Here is a 12804-nt window from a genome sequence, read left to right as displayed (position 1 = left end):
GACCACAAGGGCCATCGAGTTGTTTCTACTGATTCCACCACACCTGACCAGCAGAATGTGTGTTAATATAAGCTTTCTCATTATTAATTCATTTATTTAAAGTGAATCAAGAATTAGAAAGCTTATATTAATACACATATTTAAAATCAAAACATGATTGCCAAAAGTATTTAAAAATGTACAGCCCACTTTCCTTTTGAAATGTGCTATGGGGAACGCCTCATGATTTGACTTACTTATTTTGTGCAGTGCTAAAATTGTTTATATGCGAGTAACTTTCCTCAGTTCTGTCACATTGGACCTGCCCAGGAATATTCTGATTACTCACTACTTGTAATAACTAACCTGGGGGGGGGGGTATCACCTGTTTGTGCAAAGGGCTGCAAACCCAAGAAAAATAAAAAGGAATTTCAGGATGCTATGAAGATGAAGGGTGAGCCTTGCTTCTAATCTTAACCCAAGCAAAGACCGGGACATTACTAAAAAAAATAATACCTCAAACGTCTTCCTTGCCCCCAGATACTGGAGTCAGTGGGCCTGAATGTCATTTACCGGTACATCAGACTGTAGTGACATCGAAAGTGACATACACAAGACTGATGTCAAATGCTAATAATATAATTGACAGTTTGGGATATACCAGATTTTTCATAGCCCTTAAGCAGTCTTAGATTTTGCATTTACCGATGCAATGTAAACTTTAGATGGCATCACTTCACTTTTAACACAGGAGTATTACTATAAAAATGAGCCAAAGCTTGCAGGATGCGCCAGAGGAGTTGTGCCTGCTGAGTTTAAGCAGCCTGTTTACAAAAATGTCCCTTTTCAGTCACTATCACTGCTGTATAGCGTCACAATCAGAATATGGGTTTGCCTGAACCAGCATTTCATCGCGATAGTCTAATGCTAAAAGTCCCCCATCAACTATCAGGCAATGTGTCAAACTAATCCGGCAGCAGTGACACCTGTGCCAATTTCTTTCTCCTGCAGGCAGAGAAAGTGAGAGAGTGAAGCCCTTTTCCGGTTTGTAAGCAAGAACAGGGTGCTGCACCTGAAGGTGGTGTTTGGGTGGAAGACCCTGAGAGAGGGGCAGGGAAGGGAAGACTGGGAGACTGGGAGAAGACAGGGAAGCTCCCAGGTGAGAGCTGGGAGAGGCCACCCCTTTCTGTGTGAGACAAGGGGTAAGAGCTACCTTTGAGAGAGTAGTAGTAAATAATAATAATATTTTATTTATATCCCACCCTCCCCAGCCAAAGCCGGGCTCAGAGCGGCTAACAACAACAAAAGTAACACAGCATTCTAAAATCAATTCATTCTAAAATCAATTCAAAATCAAATTGATGGCAACCATTGGGCTACCGAGGGGATCAGACTGTGCCTTGGCCAAAGGCCTGGTGGAACAGCTCTGTCTTGCAGGCCCTGCGGAAAGATGTCAAGTCCCGCAGGGCCCTAGTCTCTTGGGACAGAGCGTTCCACCAGATCGGGGCCACAGGCAAAAAGACCCTGGCTCTGGTTGAGGCCAGCCTAACCTCCCTGTGGCCCGGGATCTCCAAGATGTTTCTATTTGCAGACCGTAAGGTCCTCCGTGGGACATACCAGGAGAGGCGGTCCCGTAGGTACGAGGTCCTAGACCGTATAGGGCTTTAAATGTTAAAACCAGCAGCTTAAACCTGATCCTGTACTCCAGCTGGTAGAGCACCGGGTGAATGTGATCCCACGGCGAGGACCCCGTAAGGAAGACTTTGCATCTGTTTTTGTTTTTATTTAGATGAGTTTCCTTTACCTTGCTGTATCATGAAAAAGCTTTAATGAAACCTTATGGGAAGAAAGAACAGTGGGGTGGACAAAGAAGCCGGCTCTAGCACTGTGACTAATCTTAAGTGTAGATGCAAGCAAACCAAATTATACCAACATTGTCTCCCATCTGACGTCTGCCAGTTATTTACCTTTCAGCTTGTAGTCAACCTGTAGATAAATATTATCTTTAATAACCAAATATACTGAACAGAAGTCCTTCTACACATACACTTTGGGCGGTGTGGGTCTAGCCTTCTGCAGAAGCTGGTTTCTTGGTTACCTCCAACCTCCAACCTACCAGTTTAATACTTGAACTTTCTCTTGTCGCCAGGCATTCTCTCCCTTCCCACAACACATGCAGAACATCACGACAAAATTCTTTGTGTAAAAACTCCAGCATGTCTTGGAATTTTGGCTGTGACCCCAGGCTTTCAAAGCTCAAAAAATATCAAGCAGAGGATGTGGCTGGGCCCTCAAAAAGTGAAGAATATGAGAACAAAACAGAGTCATTAAATACAATGCCAGCTGCTGCTGCTGCTGCTTGTTTAGGCATCTCTTATTATTAAATTGCTCTAGTAGCAACTGGTGTGCTGCATTTGTTACCTCAATTCTTCACAGGCATTGGAGAGAGTCATTCCAAGCAGCCTAAGAGCAGAAAGCTAACAAGGAAAAAGGAACTTGGGCCAATGCGGTTGCAGCCCTTAAACACACGTCTCCCTGAGCAAGTGGAATTGAATTCGGTGGAATTTACTGCTGGTTTCTCGTGTACATAGAATGAAAATGCATAGTAGTTTCCAGAACTTTTCCCAGAACTTCTTCATTTCAATTTCACTTGCCTGTGACATACCCTTCATGTACTTCAGGTTCAAAGAAACCTTTAAAAGTGTGCTTTACTTGGGAAAAGCATTCTTAATTTTATACAGGGTTTTTTGTTTGTTTGTTTGTTTGTTTTTGCTTCTTCTTTTTTTGCTGGAACTCTGTTCTGGCTCTTTTCAGGTGGGTACCATTGCCATTGTAAAACTACAAGGGAGGCATTCCTGGTGTGTTCCGGCATCTCTTTTTCTAGAAAAATAGCATTGCTTTTATAATTTAATTTAGAAGGCATCATAGAACAGAAGAGGCTCGGGTTGAAGTTCAGCCATGATTTTATTTCCTCTCAGAGACAAGTCCCTATAAGGCACCCTCCTGTTCTCCCCCCACCCAGAGTCTCCTGCCCACTGGACAACTCAGCTCTTCACTTGCTACATTAAGGGGACTCAGCCTGGGACACTAAATAGGGTTATTGCTGTTATTGCAGCTCACTGAGCCCCAAGCTATTGCATTAAGGCAGAACTGGAACATCGTGGGCTACTTGGGTGCGGGGCAAAGAGCGTTTCTTAAAATTTATATATAGATGATACGGCTGTTATGACAGAGATAGGACAGTGCCAAGTCTTAAAATTAATTCTGAGAATTAATTTCTTAATGCAGTCCCTAAACTAACAACAACTCAAGCAATGGTGTTGCCAAGATGTGCTAGGATGTTTAAATATCTGGGCTTCTACATCCCAAAGCAAAAGGCAAAGTTTTGTCAGTGGCTTTGAGGTTTATTTCTTATTACAATCAAACAATATATAAATTTTATGAAATAAACATACATTAAATTGATACCTCGCAAAGAATTAGAATGGATTTAAAAAAATGGTTCAAGGGTGGGGCAGAAATCTGTTGTGGGGAGAATTTTCTCAGCACATATGAAAATGTCCGACGTTTCATGTGCTCCTTAACCCTTTTTCCAGCACTGCTAAAGAAGTCTGCCCAGCCTCTTAGGTGGGTGCTGTTGCAGGCCAGTGGGCTTCTTCTTGAAGGGCCTGAGTAAACCAAGGGTCATTTTTGTCACCTTTGTGATGAAGTGTAAAAGGTAAAGGTAAAGGTACCCCTGACTGTTAGGTCCAGTCACGGATGATTCTGGGGTTGCGGCGCTCATCTTGCTTTATTGGCCGAGGGAGCCGGCGTACATGTGGCCAGCATGACTAAGCCGCTTCTGGCAAACCAGAGCAGCGCACGGAAACACCGTTTACCTTCCCGCTGGAGCCGGTACCTATTTATCTACTTGCATTTTGACGCGCTTTCAGACTGCTAGGTTGGCAGGAGCAGGGACCGAGCAACGGGAGCTCACCCCGTAGCGGCGGGGAACCGCCGACCTTCTAATCGGAAAGCCCTAGGCTATGTGGTTTAACCCACAGCGCCACCCACGTCCCTGGAGATGAAGTGTACCTGCAGCAATTCCAGTGTAAAACATGGCAACATTTATGCCCTTGCATTCAGCACAAATAACGTTAGAAATACTGGCTTTATCAGACAATCCAGACAGACCCGTGTTCTGCAGCTTTGAGTAAGCCTCTTTTCTAGGAATGCATTATGGCTAGAGCTATCAGCAGTAACCATAACCCCACAGACAACTTCCTCTACCGTGATTTGCAAGGCTCACATGTTCTGTGGGAATTCCTTGCCACATAGCATATGGGGAACTGAGGAATTGAGAGTTAATTATTGACTTTCAGAAGAGTGAGTCTTCTGCTGGTTGTGCTAGTATAGGTTGATGAGCAAGAAATTTTAAAGCTTCCCTAGTGTCACACCTTTTGCCAAAGGAGGCTTTTGAGACTTGGGCAGTTGAGGAGGATGAGAGTGCAGGAATACACATCAGCCCACATGAAAGATGAAATAAATCATAGCAGTAGCACTGTGAGGGGTAAACTACAGTTCCCAGCATGCTTTGGGAAAAGCTATGTGCTTTAAATGTGATTCAGATATGTGGTGTGGATGTGACCATAAGGGATTTGCGGTTCTGTAATCACATCAACTCAAATAGAAGGGGAAGAAATGGAGGCAGTGAGAGATTTTACTTTCTTGGGCTCCATGATCACTGCAGATGGTGACAGCAGCCACGAAATTAAAAGACGCCTGCTTCTTGGGAGAAAAGCAATGACAAACCTAGACAGCATCTTAAAAAGTAGAGACATCACCTTGCCAACAAAGGTCCTTATAGTAAAAGCTATGGTTTTCCCAGTAGTGATGTATGGAAGTGAAAGCTGGACAAAAAAGAAGGCTGATCACCAAAGAATTGATGCTTTTGAATTATGGTGCTGGAGGAGACTCTTGAGAGTCCCATGGACTGCAAGAAGATCAAATCCATTCTTAAGGAAATCAGCCCTGAGTGCTCACTGGAAGGACAGATCCTGAAGCTGAGGCTCCAATACTTTGGCCACCTCATGAGAAGAGAAGACTCCCTGGAAAAGACCCTGATGTTGGGAAAGACACAAGGAGAAGGGGACGGCAGAGGACGAGATGGTTGGATAGTGTTCTTGAAGCTACCAGCATGAGTTTGACCAAAGTGTGGGAGGCAGTGGAAAACAGGAGAGCCTGTCGTTCTCTGGTCCAGGGGGTCACGAAGAGTCGGACATGACTAAACGACTAAACAACAACAATCACATCAACTGCACTATGTTCTGCGCTCAGATTGCCCAGCTTCTCCTCCAGCGTTTCTGCCCGATAATCTTTTGAAAATGTATATTTGGGCTTTTTTTTCTTCTTTTACCACCACTGCAATTCTGCCTGTGTTAAAGGGGCCTCCCCAGCTGCACTATGTTCGAAAAGAATCTAACATCCAAATGCAGGCTACTCACCCTCTTATATGTTTTGAAAAAAATTTGTTGATGTCAGTATCCTGCAGTAAGGTGCTGGTCAGAACTGGGCTTAAAAGTAAGCTGAGAAACAATTGGAAGACTATTTGGATATCTAAGCCTGCCCATTCACTCTCTGCTTTGGGACAGGTGGTACAGAACTCCCCTATAACTCTCACACATAACAATAGGGTCACCCCCAGATTTGTGCGTCTGGCCAGCAGACTTTTGATATGGGGATTCAGCAAGAAATTTATTAAAGAATCAACTGACTTCATTTGTTTGCAGGTTCTAATATTGACATTAAATCTAAGAAGTTACTCACCTTTCATTATGGAAGCATGTTTGTGCTTACGTAAAAATGGACATTAGATTGTGGTATTAGACTGCATGGAACATAAGCGTTGCTTAACACACCAAGTCTGAGTAAGGAGAACAGAGAAATCTGATACAACCTTATTGGCTGTTCAGATCACTCTGTTTTGGATGACTCCTTTCTGTCAGTCAAAAGGGTTTGTGACTTGTACATCTTTGGGGGGAGGGATAGATTTCAAACAACAGCATATCTAATGAGCTCCCTCTGTGTAACTGAAGATGGAAAATATGAAGAATTGGTTGTAATTCACTTTTTTATAATTTACACTTATCAGTATTATGTCCAAAGGTTTCTTTTTTACACACTTGTGTAGTTTTCACTAAAAACAAAAAGTTTTAAAAATATATTTTCTCAAACTTGTTATGTGAATGTTAAGATTCATGTTGGGGGTTATGATTGTTTGCTTATGACTGACTGTCGATTTGTTCAGAAAAAATTAGAAATAGCTTAAAATCACAGGAAAGCATTTGATGTGTCCCATGATACCCACGTTGATAGGATGTTAAACTACAGGCTGGTTGTTATGACTGTTTTATTTGCCTTGAACCGCATGCATGGTCCACCATCTCCGGTTACTTTATGTAATAAAGGCTTTGTATGAAAGTGATCCTATGAGCCTGTCAATGTGACGTCACAATTGGTACTGAAACGTAGGAGAAAAATTATGGCAGTTGGTTGTTGTTTTGTCTGCATCTTGAGTGCTTTGTGGGGGGAAATGTATTACAAATGGGCTGCCAGCTCAATTTTGAGTAGGTCCTATTCTAACAGGGAGAAAGAGCTCCAATTTATTCATGTGAACTGCTTGCAAAAAAGGAAAAGAATTCTGAGCTCAATCAAAGTAGCTCACAAATAGTAAGATCAATCCACTCATTCTTAGGAATGAGGATCCATTTTGTGACGCTTTGTGTAGAGAAGGCTAAATTTATGTGTTAATATATTCACAAATGAATAATTCAGCCAGTTTGGATAACACCCATGCTGAGAGTGCTTACAGCTTCCTCCCTGTTTCTAACACTGTCTGTCAATTATAATGCATGGATGACCCACCAGGACATCTCTCTCCCCACTGCACCAGGGTAAATACCGATCCTCAGCGGTCACAGCTTTCACCCATATCTAGCAGTGGCAACAGTCTGAAAAAAATAATGATCTTTCAGTTCTCAGAACAACTCGGCAGTAGGACTACCATCAGTATGGGGCTCTAATCTGTACTCCACAGATAAACTAAGCCAACAATTAGAGACATCCCAAAATCTCCAGTCCACGTGATTAAGCCCTACATATTAAATGGAAGCTAAGACTGTTCAGTGGGACACGGGTGGCGCTGTGGGTTAAACGACAGAGCCTAGGGCTTGCTGATCAGAAGGTTGGCGGTTCGAATCCCCGTGACGGGGTGAGCTCCCATTGCTCGGTCCCTGCTCCTGCCAACCTAGCAGTTCAAAAGCACGTCAAAGTAGATATGCAAGTAGATAAATAGGCACCGCTCCAGCGGGAAGGTAAACGGCGTTTCCGTGCACTGCTCTGGTTCGCCAGAAGCGGCTTAGTCATGCTGGCTACATGACCCAGAAGCTGTACGCCGGCTCCCTCGGCCAATAAAGCTAAATGAGCGCCGCAACCCCAGAGTCGGCCACGCCTAGACCTAATGGTCAAGGGTCCCTTTACCTTTTAAGACTGTTCAATGATCTTTAAATGGATGCCTTCCTGTATAACAGAGGGGTTTTAACAACAACTTTATGTTTGGAATACATATGTCTTTTTTTAAAAAAAAATAAATTATTAAAGATTTTTTGATACAATGAGTAAAAACCAAACAATAAAACATATTTCTTAACATGGTTTCAGCACTTCTTTGGACTTCCTCACATCCCCCGCTCCTACTTCCATTCCAATAAAGTTTTTCCAGCAATTTATCAACTTAATTAACCAAATCTTAATAATTTAAATATAGTCTAATAGTTGTTCAAAAAAGTTTTAAGTTCTCCTTAAATAACTTATCCTCATTACTCCATCTAATTTAGTGGTGCCAAATTCTTTATAGTGATCTAGCATCCTTCTTAACATTCATGGAATACATATGTCAGCAAGAAAATGTAGCATGGACTATATTGAGCTTTTGTCTTCATAGTTACCATCCACTAGCCAAATCATGTATCCAACAGGTACATAAAGCATTCTCACAAGATTCCCTGGTTTAAAAGGTCCAAAAACGACCAGCCACAATGAACAAAGGCTTTTATTTCCCAAAGCCACTAACTTTCACTGAGTGCACGTCCCAGCCAGGGACACAGTTCACACGGGTCAAGTAGAGTGGCACTTTGGCAACATGTCTAAAATACTAGGATTATAAAAATGAAGAGGTAGACAGGAAACGAAACAAAAATCTCCGCTGTGAAAATCTGTAACTGGTGCAGAGCACTGCACAAAGGCAATAATGATGACATGTACACCAATTTTCAGAACCAAAGAGAACTGATGTGTGTTGTGCAGACATCATATGGCGCCTGCACACAGTTACATGCCCATTCTGCTACAATTGTGTTTACTGGCTGAACACCTCTCCATTTTTCAATATGTTGGCAGGTTATACAAAATAAATTATTCTACAAGTTGGAAACGAGGGGAATGCTAGCTTCTCCAATCCGCACACTTCCTTTGCAGACCATCTGATATTTTATATTCAGGAGAGATAAAGCCAGTTTCAGAGCAGGGAAGAATAAGAGAGCTCACCAGGAAAGGTAAGCCAATTCTGAGCTACTTTTGACTCTCCCAAAAGTTAACTGAATAGCTGAATGCTGAAAACTAGACACTGGAGTGTGGTAGTTAGGCAAAGGAATGCTGAATGAAAGTACCGACGTCTAATTTTATTAGCACTCATCTTTAAAATTTATTTTTCTGCCTTCTGGTCAGAGTCACAATACTCAAGGTGGCAAATGAGGACATTTATCAGAAAATATATTTTGCAGCATGGGAGTGTTTGCATGGAGCAAAGTTTGAAAACTCAGGCCTTTCTCAAGGGTGGAAGCAGTCAAAAGGGTGGAAGGAGTCTACCTCTCTTTCAAATCAGAACCAGTGAAGGCGGTGAAGGTCCTGTGTGAGTGTCTGGAGGCGGTTGGAGGACGGATGGCGGCTAACAGATTGAGGTTGAATCCTGACAAGACAGAAGTACTGTTTTGGGGGGACAGGAGGCGGGTGGGTGTGGAGGACTCCCTGGTCCTGAATGGGATAACTGTGCCCCTGAAGGATCAGGTGCGCAGCCTGGGAGACAATTTGGACTCGCAGCTGTCCATGCAGGCGCAGGTAAACTCTGTGTCCAGGGCAGCTGTTTATCAGCTCCATCTGGTACGCAGGCTGAGACCCTACCTGCCCGTGGACTGTCTCGCCAGAGTGGTGAATGCTCTGCTTATCTCCCGCTTGGACTACTGCAATGCGCTCTACGTGGGGCTACCTTTGAAGGTGACCAGGAAACTACAACTAATCCAGAATGCAGCAGCTAGACTGGTGACTGGGAGTGGCTGCCGAGACCATATAACACTGGTCCTGAAAGACCTACATTGGCTCCCAGTATGTTTCCGAGCACAATTCAAAGTGTTGGTGCTGACCTTTGAAGCCCTAAACGGCCTTGATCCAGTATACCTGAAGGAGCGTCTCCACCCCCATCGTTCAGCCTGGACACTGAGGTCCAGTGCCGAGGGCCTTCTGGCGGTTCCCTCACTGCGAGAAGCCAGGTAGCAGGGAACCAGGCAGAGGGCCTTCTCGGTAGTGGCACCTGTCCTGTGGAACACCCTCCCACCAGATGTCAAAGAGAAAAACAACTACCAGACTTTTAGAAGACATCTGAAGGCAGCCCTGTTTAGGGAAGCTTTTAATGTTTGACGGACTATTGTATTTTAATATTTTGTTGGAAGCCGCCCAGAGTTGCTGGGGAAACCCAGCCAGATGGGTGTGGTATAAATAATAAATTATTATTATTATTATTATTATTATTATTATTATTGCAGTAGCTCTCAAATCTGTTGATTTACTTCTGCTACTTCCTTCGCTGTTACTCTCACCTTCTTTTACAATTTTGATTTCCCACCCCCCTCACACAGTGCAGTCCTCCTTTACCCTTTAAAAACAGGAGGATAGGGAAATGGTGGGGCAGTATATTCTTTTGTCAACAAGTTCAAATCTAGAGCAATGCTACCAACTGGTGTGGTTTTTTTTTAAGCAAAAGGATATTGAAGACACAGAATGAAAGCTCCATTTGCAGTAAAGAGACACAGACATATACCAGAAATGGGGATTTCATTCACTGTTTCCAATACCCCTTTGCTAAGAAAAGCACCTGTCAGCAGAGCTGCTCTAGATTTGATATTCAATTGCAGCAGGATGCTATTTACACTTTGATAGGTTTTGAAAGTGAGGAAGAATGAATATTTAAAAGCCATATAAAAAAAAAACGTTTTTAATAAATCTTTAGAAAAGCAGACATACATATATGTGCTTCAACATTTTAATGCAAAAATTCTCTTTGACCACTTACTATACGGTGGAAAAATTATTCACAGGCAAAGAAGAAATAATCTTTCCCGAGTTTGATTCTTAAAAAAGATTACAAGTTTTTCTGAAGTCAGAGCAAATCATGACAGAATTTTTAAATAGAAGGTAAAATAAAATGTAACAAAGTAAAAATAATAGTGTGAATATTTTCCATCTATTTAGTTGTCACATACGTCAAGCCATTATGCAATTCAAGCACTTCAAGCCTGAGATATGTGCTGTTCAAGATTCATACCAATGCTTTCAAGGATCCAGTTCATTTATAATAAGAATCTTGAACTGCAAAAGCCCTATGGCACTCCAGCCAACTAACACTGTCCAGCTTGCATTTAACCATCTTGCTAACATGACTATCCTAAGAGAAGTTCAATGACAGGAAGCTGGGGGGAAAGCGCTCTCTCTCTCTCTCTCTCTCCTGCTTGATAAAGAAAATACAGACTCTCTAGTGAGATTAAAGGGATGCTGAGAGAAGGATCTAAGAATAAATATTGCAAAGGAGCTATAGAATGCACCATGACATAAAAAGCCATGTCCAAGTGTCAGCTAGGATACAAGAACATTTCTGAAAGGTCCTTCACCACTGGCCTTAGACACCTAAAACATTAAATCTGAATGATGGCACAAGGGACATGGGGGAAAGATTACAAGGCTAGACAGACCTTCTTCTACATACTTTATTGGAGAAAGTATTTGTGGAATGTGAGAAAATTGTTCTCCCATTCAAACAGCAAAGCATCCTTCGGTATGTTAACTCTGTGTGGTGTAGAGGTTAAGAGCAGTGGACTCGTAATCTGGTGAACCGGGTTCGCATCTCTGCTCCTCCACGTGCAGCTGCTGGCTGACCTTGGGCCAGTTACACTTCTCTGAAGTCTCTCAGCCCCACTCACCTCGCAGAGTGTTTGTTGTGGGGGAGGAAGGGAAAGGAAAATGTTAGCCACTTTGAGACTCCTTCAGGTAGTTATAAAGCGGGATATCAAATCCAAATCCACAGGTTGGTGGACAAAGCACAGTATTACCATACAAAGAAATTTTGTTTTTTTATATTCATAGCGGGAAGCCACATTGTTGCAGAGTACTGGAAGGTAGAAGAATGGGTAAGGACACACAAATGGTAAAGGAACCAAACAAAATGAAGCATCATGACAATGGAGAGTGTGACAGTGCCTCTCTTTCCCAATGGGTACAGACACTGTCCTTTTCTCACAATGCAGTCGGGAATGGTGCTGGGCTGAAATGAACATGAAAACGTAAACATATTTTGATATGGAAAACAATTATCCACCTGAACAGACACTGTAGAACTGGTGTACTTTGTGTTGTTGTTGCTACTGCTGTTTTGTAAAAATTAAATCAAAGGGTTTATGAAAAAAGAGAGAGCTCTGCTACTTTCCTGGTTAAGCATCAAAACGAACGCACTTCAAAGGCTAATTTGGTTGTTTCTGGTTTTCCCTCTATAGATGGCACCAAAGAAAATAAAACAATGACAGAATATGGTTAAACTATTTATTTGGAAAAGGCTTAGCAAACACTGGCCTAGAGTAAAGGGGCAGCTGATTGGAGAGTCCCAGTCTGCAATGTGTTGCAAATGGGGAAGGTTTATGCAACTAATTATGATGGTAGCAAACAATGGCTAGAGTCAGAATGGGTTATTAGCCCTACAGCTGAAATCCCATTAATTTCAGAGGGATAAGCACCTTCTCCTGGATTGGGGTGAAGTCTATTAGTGGCTTGAATCAGGGATGGAAACCTGTGGCCCGCCAGATGTTGTTGACTGACAACTTCCACTAGCCCTAGTGAGCATAAACAATGGTCAGGGATGATAGGAGATGTAGTCAGCTTATGGAGGAACGAAGGTTCACCACCCCAGCTGCAAATAGTTGTATTATTTTTGTGAGGGTTAAATGACTGGGTTGAGTAAAAGGCACAGAATTGAAGCTTCATGTTGGTTCTTCTTAAAAGCCTGTTTCCCTCCACATTTTAACTTGAAAGAATTGAATTATACATTAAACTGGAATGTGTTCATGAGTGCTCACCCACCTGATAGCAGCAGCATATAATAAATAGTTCTGTCCACAGAAACAAGAAATAGACTAGTTCTTTGTTTTAATTAAATAGAAGTCTGGGACACTTGATAAATTATACGACATGTACAATGTGTTTGCTGTAAGCTGTTTAAATGTTTACCAATGAGCTAGTGTTCTGTTTGTTTGCAAAGAAATCAGATTAATTATTTTACTACCAAATGTTCTCTACAACACACTTTGCTCGGAAAATTAGATGCTGTAAAAATACATTAGGAATTCTTAAGTAAATATTGATCTAAGGTTTCTGCCACAGGTTTTAGACAAATATATGCACAGCCACTCTATGTATAATCCACGTGCAAATTAGACATTTTTATGAATTTTCAGTTTACATATAATAATT

At 42.2% G+C, this 12804-nt stretch overlaps 1 long non-coding RNA gene across 2 annotated transcripts; it reads left to right on the top strand.

Moving 5' to 3' along the window:
- The first annotated feature begins 808 nt into the window (after positions 1-808).
- On the top strand, positions 809-11668 carry LOC309327242. Of its 2 annotated transcripts, none has more exons than XR_014150467.1 (3): positions 809-1181; positions 8416-8570; positions 11428-11668. It is a non-coding gene; the product is annotated as an uncharacterized lncRNA (long non-coding RNA). The 2 variants fall into 2 exon arrangements; XR_014150468.1 differs by lacking the exon at positions 809-1181 and adding an exon at positions 6547-6687 and having other exon boundaries at positions 8494-8570.
- Positions 11669-12804: the final 1136 nt, after the last annotated feature.

The sequence above is a fragment of the Podarcis erhardii genome (assembly GCF_964252035.2).
Source record: "Podarcis erhardii genome assembly, chromosome: 13".
NCBI lineage: Eukaryota > Metazoa > Chordata > Lepidosauria > Squamata > Lacertidae > Podarcis > Podarcis erhardii.
Note: the sequence above shows the minus strand (reverse complement) of the source record. Positions and strands in the feature narration are given on the sequence as shown.